The sequence below is a fragment of the Abramis brama genome (genome assembly GCF_963993115.1).
Source record: "Abramis brama genome assembly, chromosome: 10".
NCBI lineage: Eukaryota > Metazoa > Chordata > Actinopteri > Cypriniformes > Leuciscidae > Abramis > Abramis brama.
Window position 1 is genome coordinate 14,331,405 of NC_139972.1, and position 16,501 is coordinate 14,347,905.

Below are 16,501 nucleotides of genomic sequence, written 5' to 3' on the forward strand. Positions count from 1 at the left end.
CAGCTGTCTTGTGCTGACTGTATAAAATCATCACTTATCTTTCAAATCATGTCGCTGCACCGGGAGTCTCTTGGCCGGTCCGACTGGTGGAGCTTCCCTCTGGTGCTGAATTGATCACGCTCTGTTGACTGAACTTGTCCTAAATTCTCATGACCCAAATGAGGGTCCACCAGCAGGACTGGATCAATGTATTCACATGGACATTTAACCAGACTAATCATGTCTAGCATTTTGTATAGTTGTTTTACCCAGAGGAAATAAACAGAGGAGTCTTGAGCTCGAAAGAAAAGTCTTGCAAAAGTATTTTGGTCCTAAAACAATTCTTAATTAATTACAAATTTTGTCACACAGTTTAATTCACAGCACTTCATTCGCCAAATGGAACCTCTTTGGGTTAGCAAACTCTCCAATTTAGATGGATTGACACATAAATACATATTTCTATGCTATCTGTTAGTTGAGATGTATGTATATCCAATCCTCTCTGATATGAAATTATAAATGCTATACAGGAGGACCTCATATGAATATAAACAGGCCTCCTGGCAAACATGCTTTCCGTTGCCAGTCTGTTAAACAAGAGTCAATCAATGTGTCCTCCTCTCTCTCTAGGGTCAGAGAAAGCGAGGTCAGATTTATGTAGTTTGACTGTATGAGCCGCATCCTAGAGAATGACAGTCACAATGATTCAGTGGCACATTGCCCTCTACCTGCACTGAGCAGCAACAGGACAAAGGCCTGCGTATCTTTCCTGAGCCGTCAGAGGGTACATGATGTAAACGAATCTGTCAGTAGGCTACAGCTGCATATATACCACGGCACAAGAGATCCACATTAAACAATCACTCAGTTAGAGTAAATTAATTCATTGTAATTTGTAATTTTATTTGAGAACGTCGTTATCAATGAATTGCAATTTTATTTCTTACAATACTGCAATATTACAATCTATTTTTACAATCAAAACTGACCCAATTTAATTTTTTAACACACATTCCTGGTCATATTGTACAAAAAATATCACCTCACACTATTCCAAAGAGGAAGATAATCTGTATGTGTAAACTTTCAACGCATTCTCATCCTAGGGCGTCATATACTGACGCTTTTGAAATTTCTTCAATATCCGACGCAAAGGGCACCCTTTAAAGCACTCAATGAATCAATATGAGACGCCGGTTATGGGTAGGTTTAGGTCTGGGGTAGGTTTAGGGTTAGACCGCTAGGAGGCGCCTCCTAGACTCATATTTATCTGCGTCTCATATTGACGCCTAAGGGTGCCCTGTGCGTCGGATATTGAAGAAATTTCAAAAGCGTCAGTATATGACGCCTTGGGATGAGAACGGGCTGAAACTTTTATCAAAATGTAATAATAAAATGTGACAAACTATAATCTTAGCCAAGACTACATTGAACATTAAATGGTTAGTTCACCCAAAAACTTAAATAATGTCATAAATTACTCACACTCATGCCATTCCAAAAGCTATAAGACTTTCAATCATCTTCGAAATACAAATTAAGATTTTTTTAATAAAACCTGAGACTTCTGTCCATCCATTGAAAGTCTATTCAGCCAAACATTTAATGCTTTAAAAAGTTCATAAAGAGATCTTAAAGTAATCCATATGAATCGAGCAGTTTAAACCATATCTTCTGAAGAGACATGATCACTTTTTACAGATTCTCGCATGTCAAGCAAATATGTTTGACCTTCCATTTACCATATTTGATGTGCACTACGTATATGTGCTGATCAATGTTTATATGTGAACAGAGCTTGACATTGACACCCACCGAACGGCCATTTCTCCATACATATCGATACTGATATCTGAAATGTTTCCAATACTCATTTTCCACAGAATAGAAATAAAGTACATAATTGTAGAAATGTTTCCAATACTCATTTTCCACAGAATAGAAATAAAGTACATAATTGTACCTTTAGGGGTACAATGGCTTGTCACTGGGGCTGTACCCTCAAGGGTACAATATTGTACCTTAACCTTTAAAAGAAACGGTACATGTACCTTTTAATGCTTTTTGACCCAATAATAAGCCCTATGGGGTACGTTAGTGTAGATTGTAGTACCTTGGGGGACAGAAATGGACTCCTACTGTACCCCTATTTCTGACAGTGCATGATACCAGCTGCGCTTGCTCACTCTCTCATCTCACCGACAGCGAGTTGACACACAAACCTGCCTCCTCTCACTCGCTCGTTTAATTTACTCCAGATGAATATTGTTGGTGTTACGGCTTGAATTTTGCCGTGGTATTGCGCATAATTTTACTCATTCCCGCAGATTTTGTGCTCACACCCAAAGCGCATGCATATAAAGCAGCCTCTTAGTACTAAACTGAGCTCTTTTTCGCTGCTTATTGCGTTTAAACAGTCAAATACACACAACATAATGTCAAAATGCCGGTCTTGGCAAGTATTCACATAAACACAGTCAGTTATGTTTTAAGTAAATATAAACAGTTGAGAAAGAAAATGCATGTGCAACAGTATAATGGATCCGTGCGTCAGGTCTTAAAGTGACAGCAGCATAATTTTCCTGCTGCCACATTTTCACACGCTTTCACCATGGTATGGATGTCAAAATTGTGGCCAGTGAAAATGCTGAGTGGCTGAAAATGAAATCGGTTAAGTGATTTTGTCTCTCAGAAACCTTGGATTTGGAAAGAAACGAGGGTGAGTAAATGATAGAATTAAAATTTTTAAGTAAATGAGTGCATGTAACCAGCAGCTTACTTCCAAAACTCCCAACAGAGGGCGCGGACTATGACTTCCCTCAGCTGCCCTGCATTCAGTCCCATCACCATGGAGGGGAGCCCCAGGCTCATGTGAACACACTGGCCCAGTCTGCTTGTTCTCAAAGCCTCAAGGTATAAAAAGCAGCCCATCTGACGCAGAAGCACTGATATCAAGCAGACGAGAGCCTCCGGCGAGGCCCAAAGAGGCGCAGAGACCAGTAGCGATGCCACTTCCTTGTTTGTTCTCTCTAACTCCACTGCATTTGATTACTAAATCTTAGTCTCAAACAACTCATTACCCCTAATGTGTTTTCTCCCTGCCCTCTCCTCTTTCTCTCTCTGCCTGTTTTCCTCCCTCGTTCTAATTTTCGCTACAGGCATGATTGCAGTCCCTGTTTGATCTGACAAGAGACCCAGAGAGCAATCACACCCAGAGGTCCGTCACGCTAAGAATCCTCACTGTTCGTCATACCTCACTCCAATCTACATCAACACCCCCCAATCACCACCTCCTTCGACTGCATGGCAACCAGCTCCCATGGCAACCACTCCTACAAGGGTTGTATGGGGTGAGTACCAAAGCCTGATGGAAGGAAGAGGCTATGGGAGAAATGAAGCATGGAAATGATGTGCTACTGCAAACACATTTTGACTAATTGTTGTCTTGACACTACTTCCTGGCACATGGTGGGGAAAATTCACAGTTTAACTACGCATAAGTGTCAGGAGAAAGTTTAACATAATGCTAATATTTATGCAAAGAATCAAGTGTTTTTGAAAAATAGCATTCACTGGTTTTCATTGGCCGAGAGCAGGGTGTTCGATGGCAACCAATATGAATATTATAGCAAATGAGACACAAAATTGTGTAAATTATTAGAAAACTTGCTAATAAATAAATGAATAAATAAATAATTGTGGAACATTTGAATGGGAATTTCTGTGCTTCTTTTACTTTGTTTGTTCTGGTTACTTAATAAAGTTGATAGTTTCAAATCAATATTAATTATAATTTGTAACCCAATTTACTTACATAATGTGACATATTTCAAAGTGAAACAAGATATTTAACAAGAAAAAAGGTATGGCACAACTTTATCCACTGGTAATTGATTGGATCATAAAAAGTAGCAATTACAAAAAGAATGGAGCCAATGTAAATGCAAATTTACTAAAAACAGTTCTTAAATAGTTATTTAATTTGTTAACATTATTCAATAGTCCATTGTGGCCAAAGTGATGACAGTGAAAAAGAAACGTCACTTCAGAGGAGGAGCGGGTCATCACTTTTATTATAGTGAGTAATAGTTACACTCAAGTTACACTTTATTTTAAGGTGACAGTTACATTGTACTTACTCAAATAAGTACTGAGTAATATTAATTAACTACATGCACTTACTATAGGGTTTGTTACTTGTAATTACGCATAATTTACTGTTACTACTATAGTAAGTACATGTAGTAATGTATAATCATACTTTTTGTATTGGAACAAAACGGAATAGAGAGCTAGCACTTCTGTTAAATGTCCAAGCAGGCATGTTTAATCAACCGATAATCTCAAAATGGCTAAATACCACACGATTAACCTGTTTTATGTATAAATCTATCAATAGGTCAGAGTTAATGTCAACAGTGCTCACTGACATGCTAATGCTTTCACTCAATTCTCCCCCACAAAGTCTACATTTCCATGAAAATGTAATTAAATGCCGTTGGGTGCACAGTTCACAGTACACCCAAGACAGAAAATAAATAGACCACAGTGGGAAAGCACAAAAAAAGCCAGTGACTGACAAATGTCAGCATGTCAGGACCTCCAACTACGTCCAAGTCCATATATTGGATAAACACAAAAACTGTTTTTAAATTTATTACCCACAATTATTAGACTGCAGGCGAATGGTGCGATGACTCAAGTATGTTTTATGGAGGTTTCCACCACACTGGTAAGAGTGAGTCAGGAAAAGTGAGTGGAAAGGAGAACAGACCCACAGATGGCCCACAGCAGGGCTGGGACATGCCACATGGTTCCTTCTTGACAGCTAGTGGCATCCAACACAGGGAGCAGAAGTGGACAACTTTGTTATGCTAATGGCGTGGGACAGCTGCCTGTGGTCATGGGGCGAACTTAGGACGTCACTGCATGAGTGGAACTAATAAAAAAATGCTAATAAACCTATCATCACAGACGACACTGGTTCCTATCCATGCCATTAAATGACAAAGGTTGTCATATAATTTTAGGGATGCACAATATATCGGAACCATAATCGTATAGTTTTACTATCTCTTTATGAACTTTTTGAAGCATCAAAGTGGTAGTTGTGTAGCTGTCAATGGAGGGACAGAAAGCTCTCAGATTTCATCAAAAAGATCTTCATTTGTGTTCCAAAGATGAGCAAAAGTCTTCCGGGTTTGGAACAACACGAGGGAGAGTAATTAATGACAGAATTTGCATTATTGGGTGAACTATCCTTTTAAAGAAAGTTTGGAGTTTCCTACTCATTCTTGCTTTGTTTTCAGAGACTTGACATCTGCATGCTGCCGTTCTATTTAAGAAAGAAAACAAAGGCATGCACTTGTCTGACCCTGTTGTGATACGCAACCAAGAGTTTTTTAAATGAAGAGAAGTAGATACCATTATGCTATCAGGCCATGCTACAAAACATTATCTCAAAATCAACCACCTAAATTGAAAATATTCCATGTTTGAAAACCTTCGATGTCCTTCAATACTCCAGAATAGCAGACGGCTGTTATTTGTGGACTACATTGATTGTGCTTTAGTAGTGCCTTGGCTATAGTCTGGACACTTCACCCAGTGCATTGGATGACCTTCGCTAGGCAGATACAGTGTATTGATTCAAACTAAAAGGCAAGAAGAGCAAAGCAGACAGAATGAAGTTAGCGCTCCATGCTAGACTGAAACAACTGTTATCTCCACCTCTCAACCAGTCAGTGAAAGTCATTTAAGCCATGGAAGCGCACCTTTCCATTAATGTTTTGTCTGGTTGTTAGAAAACAAAGCCTTGCGAGAGAAAGGACAAAAACTCTGTCTCTGTCTTGACAAAAACTCATTCAACCCAGGCTGAGATGCTTCCTGAAAATTTTCCCCACTTGATAAAAATCATGAATAGTGGTCAATTTCTATTAGAGCAGAGGAATATAATGTATTACTGTATTACTTTTTTTTTTTTTTATTAGAATTTGATGAGAAATTAGTTATTTAGTTACATATTAGCTATGTTTACATGCACCCAAATAATCAATTGATGTCTCAATCAATCCAAATGAAAAGCCTTTATGTAAACACCTCATTCGATCCGACTGAGTTCGATCTGAATGAAATTCAAATCAAATAATCCGATCAATAGGAATAATTAAGCATATAAACACTTGAATTGCACACGCTCATTTCCTCAATTTTAAATTTAGATTACCTTAGATTGCCATAAGCAAACACTCACTTTGGGTGTGTTCAGACCAAAGAAAAGAAGAAAAATTTAGTCCTGGTTCGCTTAGCATTCACATTGGCATTTTAACACCGAACCTAAAGGCATAGGGATATGTTCACAACCTGATAGTTCAGCTTTTATTACGTATATTTCGTGACGGAACTTACCGAACATCCAAAACAATGCTGTGTGCTGTGATATCTGCGCTCGTCTTATGTGCGTAGCCTGCATATAATGGTATTTTGAAGGGCTGAGAACTCGTGAAGAGCTTATAAAATGTGTAAAGGAGTCAAAATAGCAGCAGGAATCCCTCCGTCACACACACTCAAACGAAGATCTGCTTCGAGGAGACGTGGTTCTGATGTCTGAACAGAACTGTGATGTTCAACATCGCGTCTATGACGAGAAAAAACAAGTATGCTTGAGCATTCTGTCCTTCGTGGGTCGCATCTTGTGACATCATATCCCGTTTATGGTTAGTTTTCGTGTCTTTGTTCTGTGTTGCATTCATGTTTCATTCGAACCGCACCAGAGTCCGTTTGGAAGCAGAACGAGACCCATCTTTTCAGCGTTCTCAGTCCACTTGTTTGGTGCGTAGCAGTGTTTGGATGGCAGCATTCACACTTATTCAAATGAACCGCACTAACAGAGCAACCACACCAGGGTTCGTTTTAATCGAACCAAACATGCCAAGTGTGAACACACCCTTAAAGTTAATCTTCAAAAATCACTAGTCACGATGATCAATTTAACAGTTATCAGGCATAGCATGACATTATGAGCTTATTGGCCAGAATTTCAGTGTCAGAAGTTCAATATTTCAAGAGACAAATGTGAGATTTTAGTACTATGTGAGATCTTCAATATGAGATCCGACAAATTCAGTCTGGACTCTTCTAGATCTAGGTTTTTGAAAACTTTACCTAAGAGACAGACCAAAAAAAACAAAAAAACTGAGGAAGATATAAAAGGTGTGGCTTAACAATGGCTAGGATTTGAAGAGGCTGGACGGGTGTGCATACAGAGCTTAAAAGCACGGATCACAGATGGTCACCGCGTCTCATCTTTCAGCGGGCCCCAGCAAATAATTTGCAGAGGTATGCTGTGCGGCCTTTGTCAGCACGTGCGTCTGTCAAACACTAGCGTGTGTCAGGAACAATGGCTGGACTACAAAGAGACACAGCCCGGCCTCCCCGCCACCAACACAATTGCTGTGAATTGCTAGGCACGCGCAACTTGGAACAAAAGGGAATGGGACTGGTACTGGGTGGCATCAAGCCGACACAAGGCCCACCCTCAAGGTATCTGGCCAAAAAGCTTCAGCATCAGCATTCTGTCAGACCCCGTTCTGTCAGCCTTAAAAAAAAAGCGATTTTCTTTAATACTATGCAAATCACTGTTCTGTTAAATTCAGTGTGCATTTAATATTGCATTAAATTGATCAACAGTGACAGTAAAGACATTTATATACACTCCAAAATATTTCTATTTCAAATAAATGCTGTTATTAAATTGAGCTGCTTGATTAATATTGAGCAGCCCAACTGTTTTCAACACTAATAGTGATAAGAAATGTTTCTTTAGCAGCAAATCCATATATGTGACACTGAAGACTGGAGTAATGATGCTGTAAATTCAGCTTTGTCATCACAGGAATAAATTACAGTTTAAAGTATTCAAATAGAAAATTGTTCTTTTAAATTGTGATAATATTTCACAATATTACTGTTTTTACCATATTTTTTATCAAATAAATGCAGCCTTGGTGAGGATAAGAGACTTCTTTCAAAAAAGGTTCAGCATCAACATTCTGTCAAACCCTTAGAAGTTGTGCTCACAGTTTTGCAAAAGCGTGTATGCGTACGAGTCGTGAATGCATATGGAAGCGGGGTTAATTCAGTGGAAGGGAGGTCACACCAAAAGAAAGGAACATAAAAAGATCCTAACAGCTGGGACAGATCTACAGGGATACAATGGAGTCGGAGTGGGGGAGGGAGAGTGGCAGAAGAGAAATGGGACAAGGAAAAAAAAGATGGGTAGACGGGCCACCTTTCTAGAAGCCTGACAGGGGTCCTTTGTTACGGCAGCTGGTTGCAGGAAGGTCAGACCAGCTGTGCTTCCACTGACCCCCTCCCCCCGTCCCGCTCCGCTCCCTGACCAAACACAGCCAGCTGTATGAGGGAGGAGTTAGGGGGTTTCAGTGAGTTTGGGGGAGGGTGTCCACAGAGTGTCCAAATCTTAGGACCCTTACATGGCTCACTTCTAAGTGATCTGCTGCTTCTCACTGTGGGATGATTAAGTGCTTTCAAAATGGTTTACAAATGGATCCAGTGCCTCACATTAAATGGCTCTGGACCCCAAAGCATTCAGACTCTAAAGTAGAGGTAGATAGTGACAAACCAATAGAGATCATTTTGAGATTATCTGCATTGCCAACAGTGTCCGACTGCCTGAATAACAAAGGTGGTCAGTCTGGCTAGTATTTCAAAACAGCCTTGTCAAATGGATGGTACACTTTTTTGAGCAATATGTAAATTTACTGTTCTTTAAAGGATCATGTGACACTGGAGACTGGAGTAATGGCTAAAATTCAGCTTCACCATCACAGGAATATTACATTTTGAAATATTAAAATATATATATTTTTTTTTTATTGTAATAATACTTTGATATTACTGCTTTTACTATAGTTTTGATCAAAGTGATCAAATAAATGCAGCCTTGGTGAGCATAAGAGACTTCTTTCAAAAACATTAAAATAATGTTTTAGTGAATCTTCCTAAACTTTGCAAAAAAAATTACATTTAACAAATTATTTTTATAAATTATTTTCAAATTATTTTTAGTGTTTTTAAAGATCAACTTTACGTCAGTGTTAAATGACGGCAAAGGTAATCTAAACGTAAAAATAGAGCAAAGGACAATTTCAATATCCAATATTGCCTTTTAAATATCCATCAATATGATTGGTATCAATAAACAACGATGAGCCAAAACATTATGTCCACCTGCCAAATATACTGTTATACAGTGTCGACCCACCAAGAAATGGACTCTGCAAGACCCCTGAATGTGTCCTCTCGTATCCGTATTTGGCACCAAGACATTAGCAGCAGATCATTCAAGTCCTGTAGGTTACGAGATGAAGCCGGAGTGGATTGAACTTGTTGGTCAAGCACATCCCACAGATGCTAAATTGGATTGAGATCTGGGGAATTTGGAGGCCAGAGCAACACTTTAAAGTCTTCTTCGTGTTCCTCAAGCCATTCCTGTACAATGTGTGCAGTGTGCATTATCCTGCTGAAAGGTCCACTTCCACCAGGGAACACCGTTGTCATGAAGTGCTGTACTTGGTCTGCAACAATGTTTAGGTAGGTGATGTGTCAAAGTTACGTCCACAAGATTGGCAGGATCCAGGGTTGCTCCGCAGAACATTGCCCAGTGCATCACACTCCTTCCACCGGCTTGTCGTCGCCCCACAGTGCATTCTGGTGCCATCACTTCGCCAGGTAAACGGCACACATGTACACGGCCGTCCAAGTAATGTAAAAGAAAACGGGACTTGTCGGACCAGACAACCTTCTTCCACTTCTCTAGGGTCCAGTTGCAACGCTCACGTGCCCATTGTTGGAGCTTTCTATGGCGGACTGGGGTCATCACTCTGATTGGTCAGCGGCTATGTAGCCCCATACAGAGAGTGCAATACACTGTGTGTTGCGATGCATTTCTCCCATAACCATCATTAAAATTTTGTGAAACTTGTGCCACAGTAGATCTTCTTTTGGCTCGGATGAGACGAGAAAGCCTCCGTTCCCCTCGTGCATCGATGAGCCTTGGGCGCCCAACACCCTGTTGCTGGTTTGTGGTTTGTCTTTCCTGGGATCACTGTTGGTAGATTCTCACCACTACTGACCAGGAGCAACCCACAAGCCTTGCTGTTTCATACGCTGAGATACTCTGACTCAGTCGCCTTGCCATATCAATTTGGCCCTTCTCAAAGTCGCTCAGATCTTTATTCTTGCCCATTTCTCTTGCATCCAACGTGTTGATTAGAAGAACTGGTCTTTTCTTACCATCTTATCGACCCAGATCTTAATATGTGGCCTAGTTAGGTGATGATCAACAATATTCACTTAATCGCTTTACCTGTGACTGGTCATAATGTTTTGGCTCATTAGTGTATATTGTATACTATCAATCAATACCAATAAATCCAAAGAAATCTCCATTGGTCTCACTAGTGGAGAAATCTCCACTAGTCAGACAGACTCTGACACAGTCTGAATTCTAAAATAAAACAAAGAATTCACAAAACACTTCTATGAGAGAGAACACATTTGCTGTGTAAAAGTGTCATATGCTATGCATTGCCCCCCTTCTGAGACCATCTGCCTTAAATCCATAATGCATGTCACTGTATTACCTAAATGATTTTTTTATTTTAGCATTAAAAGCTGTTAAAACATTTACAAAGTGAAACTATTGATCCCAGCATCTATCCAGCCTGCTCGTAAACCTCTATGTTATGTTCACTGCTCGCAAAGGCTTTGCTCTATTGATAGACACATCTCACTTAACCATTTAAAGTCTGCAGAGGTCCTCTTATGGTCTATAAGAATCCTATAATGGAAGCTAAAGTGGCAATCCACAGAGCAGGAAGACACTGCGGTCCTGTAAAACGGCGGAGAACCATGGACAGGAATATCCACTATATTTTTCAAAAAGAGTTCCAGTAGAGCTCTTATTACACTACATCATATTTCCAGACAGCCTGCAGGCACCTTTCACAGTGGATGTATTTGCAAGTGAAGTCTGCACTGTAGATTGCTAATGAGGACTTGAGCTTGAGGTACACCTATGATATGAACAAACTGAATAAAGACCCTATTAAGAATATTTATATTTTAGACTCTGAATTTGAGGTCTGTCTATTTTTCTTTGAAACTGTTAACTGAAAGTTACTCAAGAATCTTCACTTGTTACTAAAAAGGAAGCTCAAAACTCACAAAATGCATCAAGAAAAAATTTCTTATATTCCATCAAAAAGAAAATTTGAATCACTGAAAACTTCCAATGGTTCATTTATATATCAAATATTAAAATTTATATATGATGATTTTAAAATAATTTGCGAGGACAACCAAAAATAGATACTATAGGGATTGGAATTTCAAGTACTTTTGCAGTAGAGTACTTTAAAACATAAAAAAAAGTTTTAATAAATTAATAAACCTCAACAGATTAGGTTAGATTCCACAACTATATTAAAAATATATGCACAAACCATAGACTGTAAAAAAATATATGGAACGTCGCACCTCCGCTCTCTTCCATTGTAGAAAAGTGAAGCTGCCAATGTCCCAATATGGCGCTGACATCTGATTCGGGACCCGAGTCTGCGCAGTAGTGAGCATGAAGTGGAGTATCAAGGCTCCGCACACACTCCCACAGAGTCGTTTAGTACAGTTTACTGCAGAACAACTCATGTCAGTGTGAAATAAACAGTTATCGAAATGTAGAAATTAAAATTAAAGCACCAATCTCCTCCCGAAAAAAGTCAGTTGGTGCCTCAGTGACTACTTTGCTCAGCTGTCAATCACAGTGGTCAAACATGACGTCAATTTTTATAGCATCAAATATAACTAACTAAAACCAAATTTATTTAAAAATAACGAACACTTGCATTTACATCAGCGTGATAAAAACTACATAAAATGACAAATACCATCTTTGGAAAAAAATTTATTAATTTAATTGTTTAGTTTGTCTCACGTCCCATTAAATTACATGGAGAGGGCGGGGTTTATGACCTATACTTTGACAAACCACCTGGGGGCGTTCGAGACACTTTGGCTTCACTTTTCAGGACTTGTGCGGCACGCTTGGCACAAACACACCAAAAAATAAAAATAAAGTTAAGACTACATAATGGTGAAATTTTTCATTTGCCCTCACCCTGGCATCTACACAGAAAAAAGTAAACTGCTAGCATACAGGCTAACGAAAGCGAAAAATCCAATTTAGAGGCCATATAATTCTTTTCAATTTAATTCTTTTTTCTGAAATATCTCATAACAAACAAAAAAACATATGAAAGATCTGGTAAAGGTCAACATCATAAACTCTTAGGGACATACAAAGTTTCGTTGTTACCAAGTTAAGTTAACAACATGCTTCAAATATTCTTTCCAACTTAAATTATTCCCACTCATCTTGGCTAGACTTGCCATTGAAGAACTGGCTCAGTTTTCTATCATCTGTCTTTTCCAATGCATGGGTGTGGTGTGTTTTGTTGTGCAGCATGCAAAGCAAATCAGTTTGTAAATTCTGAATACCCTGCTGAAAAGAAAACAGCTAAAACACTAGACTTCATTAATGCCTATTGTTTTTTTTTTTTAAAGAGCTTGTGACATGTGCTTCTTGCTTTTCTAGCTAGCAGGCTAACATTAGCTGTGGTTTATGGCCAGGTATGGCCTGGCAACACAGAAAGCACAGGTTTCTTGGTTGGGGTGAAAGTCAAGTAATCAGATCTATTGTCATATCTGGTGTCAAACTCAAGATGGAGTGATGGATATTAGGGCTAAATGATTAAATTGATATAAAACAGCAAGCTATTATTATTATATACTTTGCCTTAAATCCTTGATTTAGTCTATTTTACAGTGAAATAATATTTACTAGTAGTAGTAATAATAAAAATTGTGCAGCCCTACACAGCAAACCTGGAGCTTTTTTTTATTTTATAAAATAAATAATAGATTTTAATTGCATTCACAATTTTAATCAGAAAAGCTAGTAAAAAAAAAAACTAAATGGTGAAAAAAAGGTCAGGACATGCACTTTGTCACAGCACCCCAACAATCCAGCTTCTTTTCACAATACTGAACACAAGTTTTACTCATAAAAACCTCTTTATACACTACAGAAAAATGAGAAAACATATTTCATATATTTCTAAGCTCCGTAATAAGTGCACTGCACATCTTGTTCAGAAAATTCTTTGTGGAATTGAATCCGTTCATTTTCTAGCCTCACTCAAACTGAAGAAAAAGTGAAAGTGAGTGAAACCACTACACCATTATTGAGCAGATGCTGCAATAATAGATGATATGGCCTCCGCACAAGACGTATTGATCGAGGGCAGGAGGCTAAACATAAAACGTGATAGACAGATGAGACTTTAAGCAAACCATGGAAGAAATTACGGAATCCAACCTTCTCTGATTGTGCCATGTTTCAATTGCATAATAAATAGCATTTTTCTCTTTTTTTTATTTTGTAATGTAGATGTTCTAGAATTTTGGGACATTCAGGTCTTCACAGTAGGGTTGGGCGGTATTACGGTAATATCGTATACCGCGGGGTCTTAAAATAGCAACGGTATCAGTTTCAATACCGTCATTACCGGCACTTATATATAATATATAAATATAATTTATTTAATGCCTAAAAATGCTTATGTGTGGTGGTACTGACGAGGCAATTTGTAAATTGTGCAATAAAAAGGTGACCGCGACAGATGGAAACACCTCTAACCTAATGTCGCATCTCCGAAACAACCACCCACTCACTGCTGCGAGGATGCATTTTGCCCTGAGTTCATTAAATATGCGCATTAGTTCATATTTGTTAAAATATTATAATATTATTTTTTTCATCTATGTTGATAATGAAAAGTGAACAGCACGAGTAAGATGGGATGCATCGGGAGTCAGAAATTTTGACCACTTAATTAAGTTTCGTTTTGTAAAAGGCCTTTCTTTAAAGTGAATTTCGTTTTGTATAAATTGTATCTTAATTTTAATAAATTTTTCATCAACCAATTGCCTGGATTTAATAAATAAGAATCTAGCAGACAATAATGACATGATCATGCGCTGGCTCGCCGCGGTCACTTGCATTGAAATCTCATCATAAATTAACCGAAACTCAGTGTATGCCTCACAGACATGACAGATAGGCCTATATCTAAATAAAGCTTTAAATTTCATTAAACGAAACAATTCAAAACGAAAAGAAATAGGCCACTTGCTGATTATTTAATCCATGATGTGCATTTCTCTCTATGCGCGTTCATACGGAGATGGCGATCATCAAATTCACTAAACGAAATTATTCAAAACGAAAAGAAATAGGCTAGCCTACTCTCTGATTATGTAATCCATGATGTGCATTTCTCTCTATCGTTCACTATGGAGATCGTCAATTTCTTTAAACGAAACAATTCAAAACGAAAAGAAAAAGGCTAGCCTATACCTTCTGATTATGTAATCCATGATTTGCATTTCTCTCTATATATGCGCGTTCACTAGGAGATGGCGATCGTCAACTTAATCTTTGCAGCAGACGCTGACAGAAAATTTGTATTAATAAAAATCAATGGACGCGTGTCACCGGATTTACAAATGCACTTCTTGCTTGTTGCACGCACACATTTCAAAATAATGAGATATTATGTTGAAAAAAATTATTAATAATAATAAAGCACCTGCGTTAAAAAAATATTTGGCGCCGCCATATTATAACGGCCCACGTATTAAAAATAGTCAAGTCTAAATCGGGCTCGGGCTCATAATTACATTTAATGCTGTCAGCCGGGCTCGACACAACGTGCATGGGTTGGGCTTGATTTTTTGGTGTAGGCACAAGCCAACAGTTTGGTGATGCTGTCTGAGCCTTATGTCATAATTTTTAATTAGTCACGGTAATACCGTATACCCCGGTAAAATAGGGAGGAGGTTTGATCAAAATTTGGATACCGCCCAAGCCTACTTCACAGCTATACAGTCGCACTGTCTGACTCTGACTATAAAATTCTTCCCCAAGAAGTGTACATGTTCTGTGTTTACATAGAATCTAACTTTCCATAAATTCCTTCCTTCCACTTTAAGTCAACTATTTGTGGAAATGGTATAGGTGACACATGCAAGGATAATAAAATCAGTCAAAAAGAAAAAAGCGACAACAAATACAACTTGACCTCAACATCCGTCTCGTATGAACAGATCACGTGGTCAGACGAGACAGATCTCCATTTACTACTGTACACCATGACCACTTGAGTCAGATTTCATCAAAGGGAGGGTCTCTGATGCCATTGATAATGTGTAATACGTCAAACACTCAGCATTACTGTAAGCATCCCTGTTCCATGGACCACCATTCTCATTTTTATTTTCATATTTGGCCTAAAATACACAGTAAAATGTAAAAGTGACTGGGCATTTGTTTGTTTCCTCCAACTCTTCCTCCTCCACCTCATTCCAGCGGGATCCTCGGTTACAGATGAGAGGATCTGCAACATCTGTTCAACAGCTGAAGACTTCTGGCAGATGTTTGGAAAGGAGAGGATTGGAAACAGGGGAATGTCAGGATAGGCAAAGATGGAAAAGCTTCCACACCCTCCATCATTTGTCTATGTTAGCATTTGGCATGAGTCACAGTAATTACACAGGGCTGGAGCGGCACAAACCACGCCTCCTTTACCCCAGTCACAGCCATGTGATACTTTTAACCTTTCAGACGAGTATTTGTGGAAGTATCTTGGCAATCAAGGTGCATGACGTCTTTTGCTGTGATCTTGGTATATTAAAGCTGCCGTGTGTATTTTTTGATACTAAAGCACTCAATGCACATAGACATCTATAAGAATCTAAGTAGATATATTTCCACTTTGTAATAAATCATGAAAAATATGTTATTCACGAGTTCACACTCCTCCCATGCTGATTGAATAGATCATCTGAACGTGTTCCTTCTGAACTTTGTTTAAAAAAAACATATGTTTTTAAAATATATTTATTTACTCCCCAAAATTAGAGATGGTCAAATTAAACACTCCTTTAAACATTTAGCAAGATAACTTATTAGTTAAGCAGTGCTAACTGGTTTTCTTAGTGGTAAATAAAAACTAAAACTTTCTACTAAAGGCCCCCTCTACTAAATTTAATTCAATGCATTATTTGTAATTTGTAATTATTTATGCTGCTAAGCAAAACAAAACTGATAATCTTCCAAAAACTCCAATGTTCAATCAAATCAATTTATCCTCTCAGTCCCTCGTTCACATCTTAAAACTAAAGGTGACTGGGCATTTTCTTTTGACCCATTTCTAAAAAAAAGTTTTAATGGATGTATGTCCCTGGTTTAAGTACGTTATGGAAACATTATTTTTGAAGTTCCATTTGGTGCCATAAATGGTGCAAAAAATTGCACACTGCTGCCTTAATGGAATGAAATGACATCACATAAATCAGGGGGTTTTTTTACATTCAGATA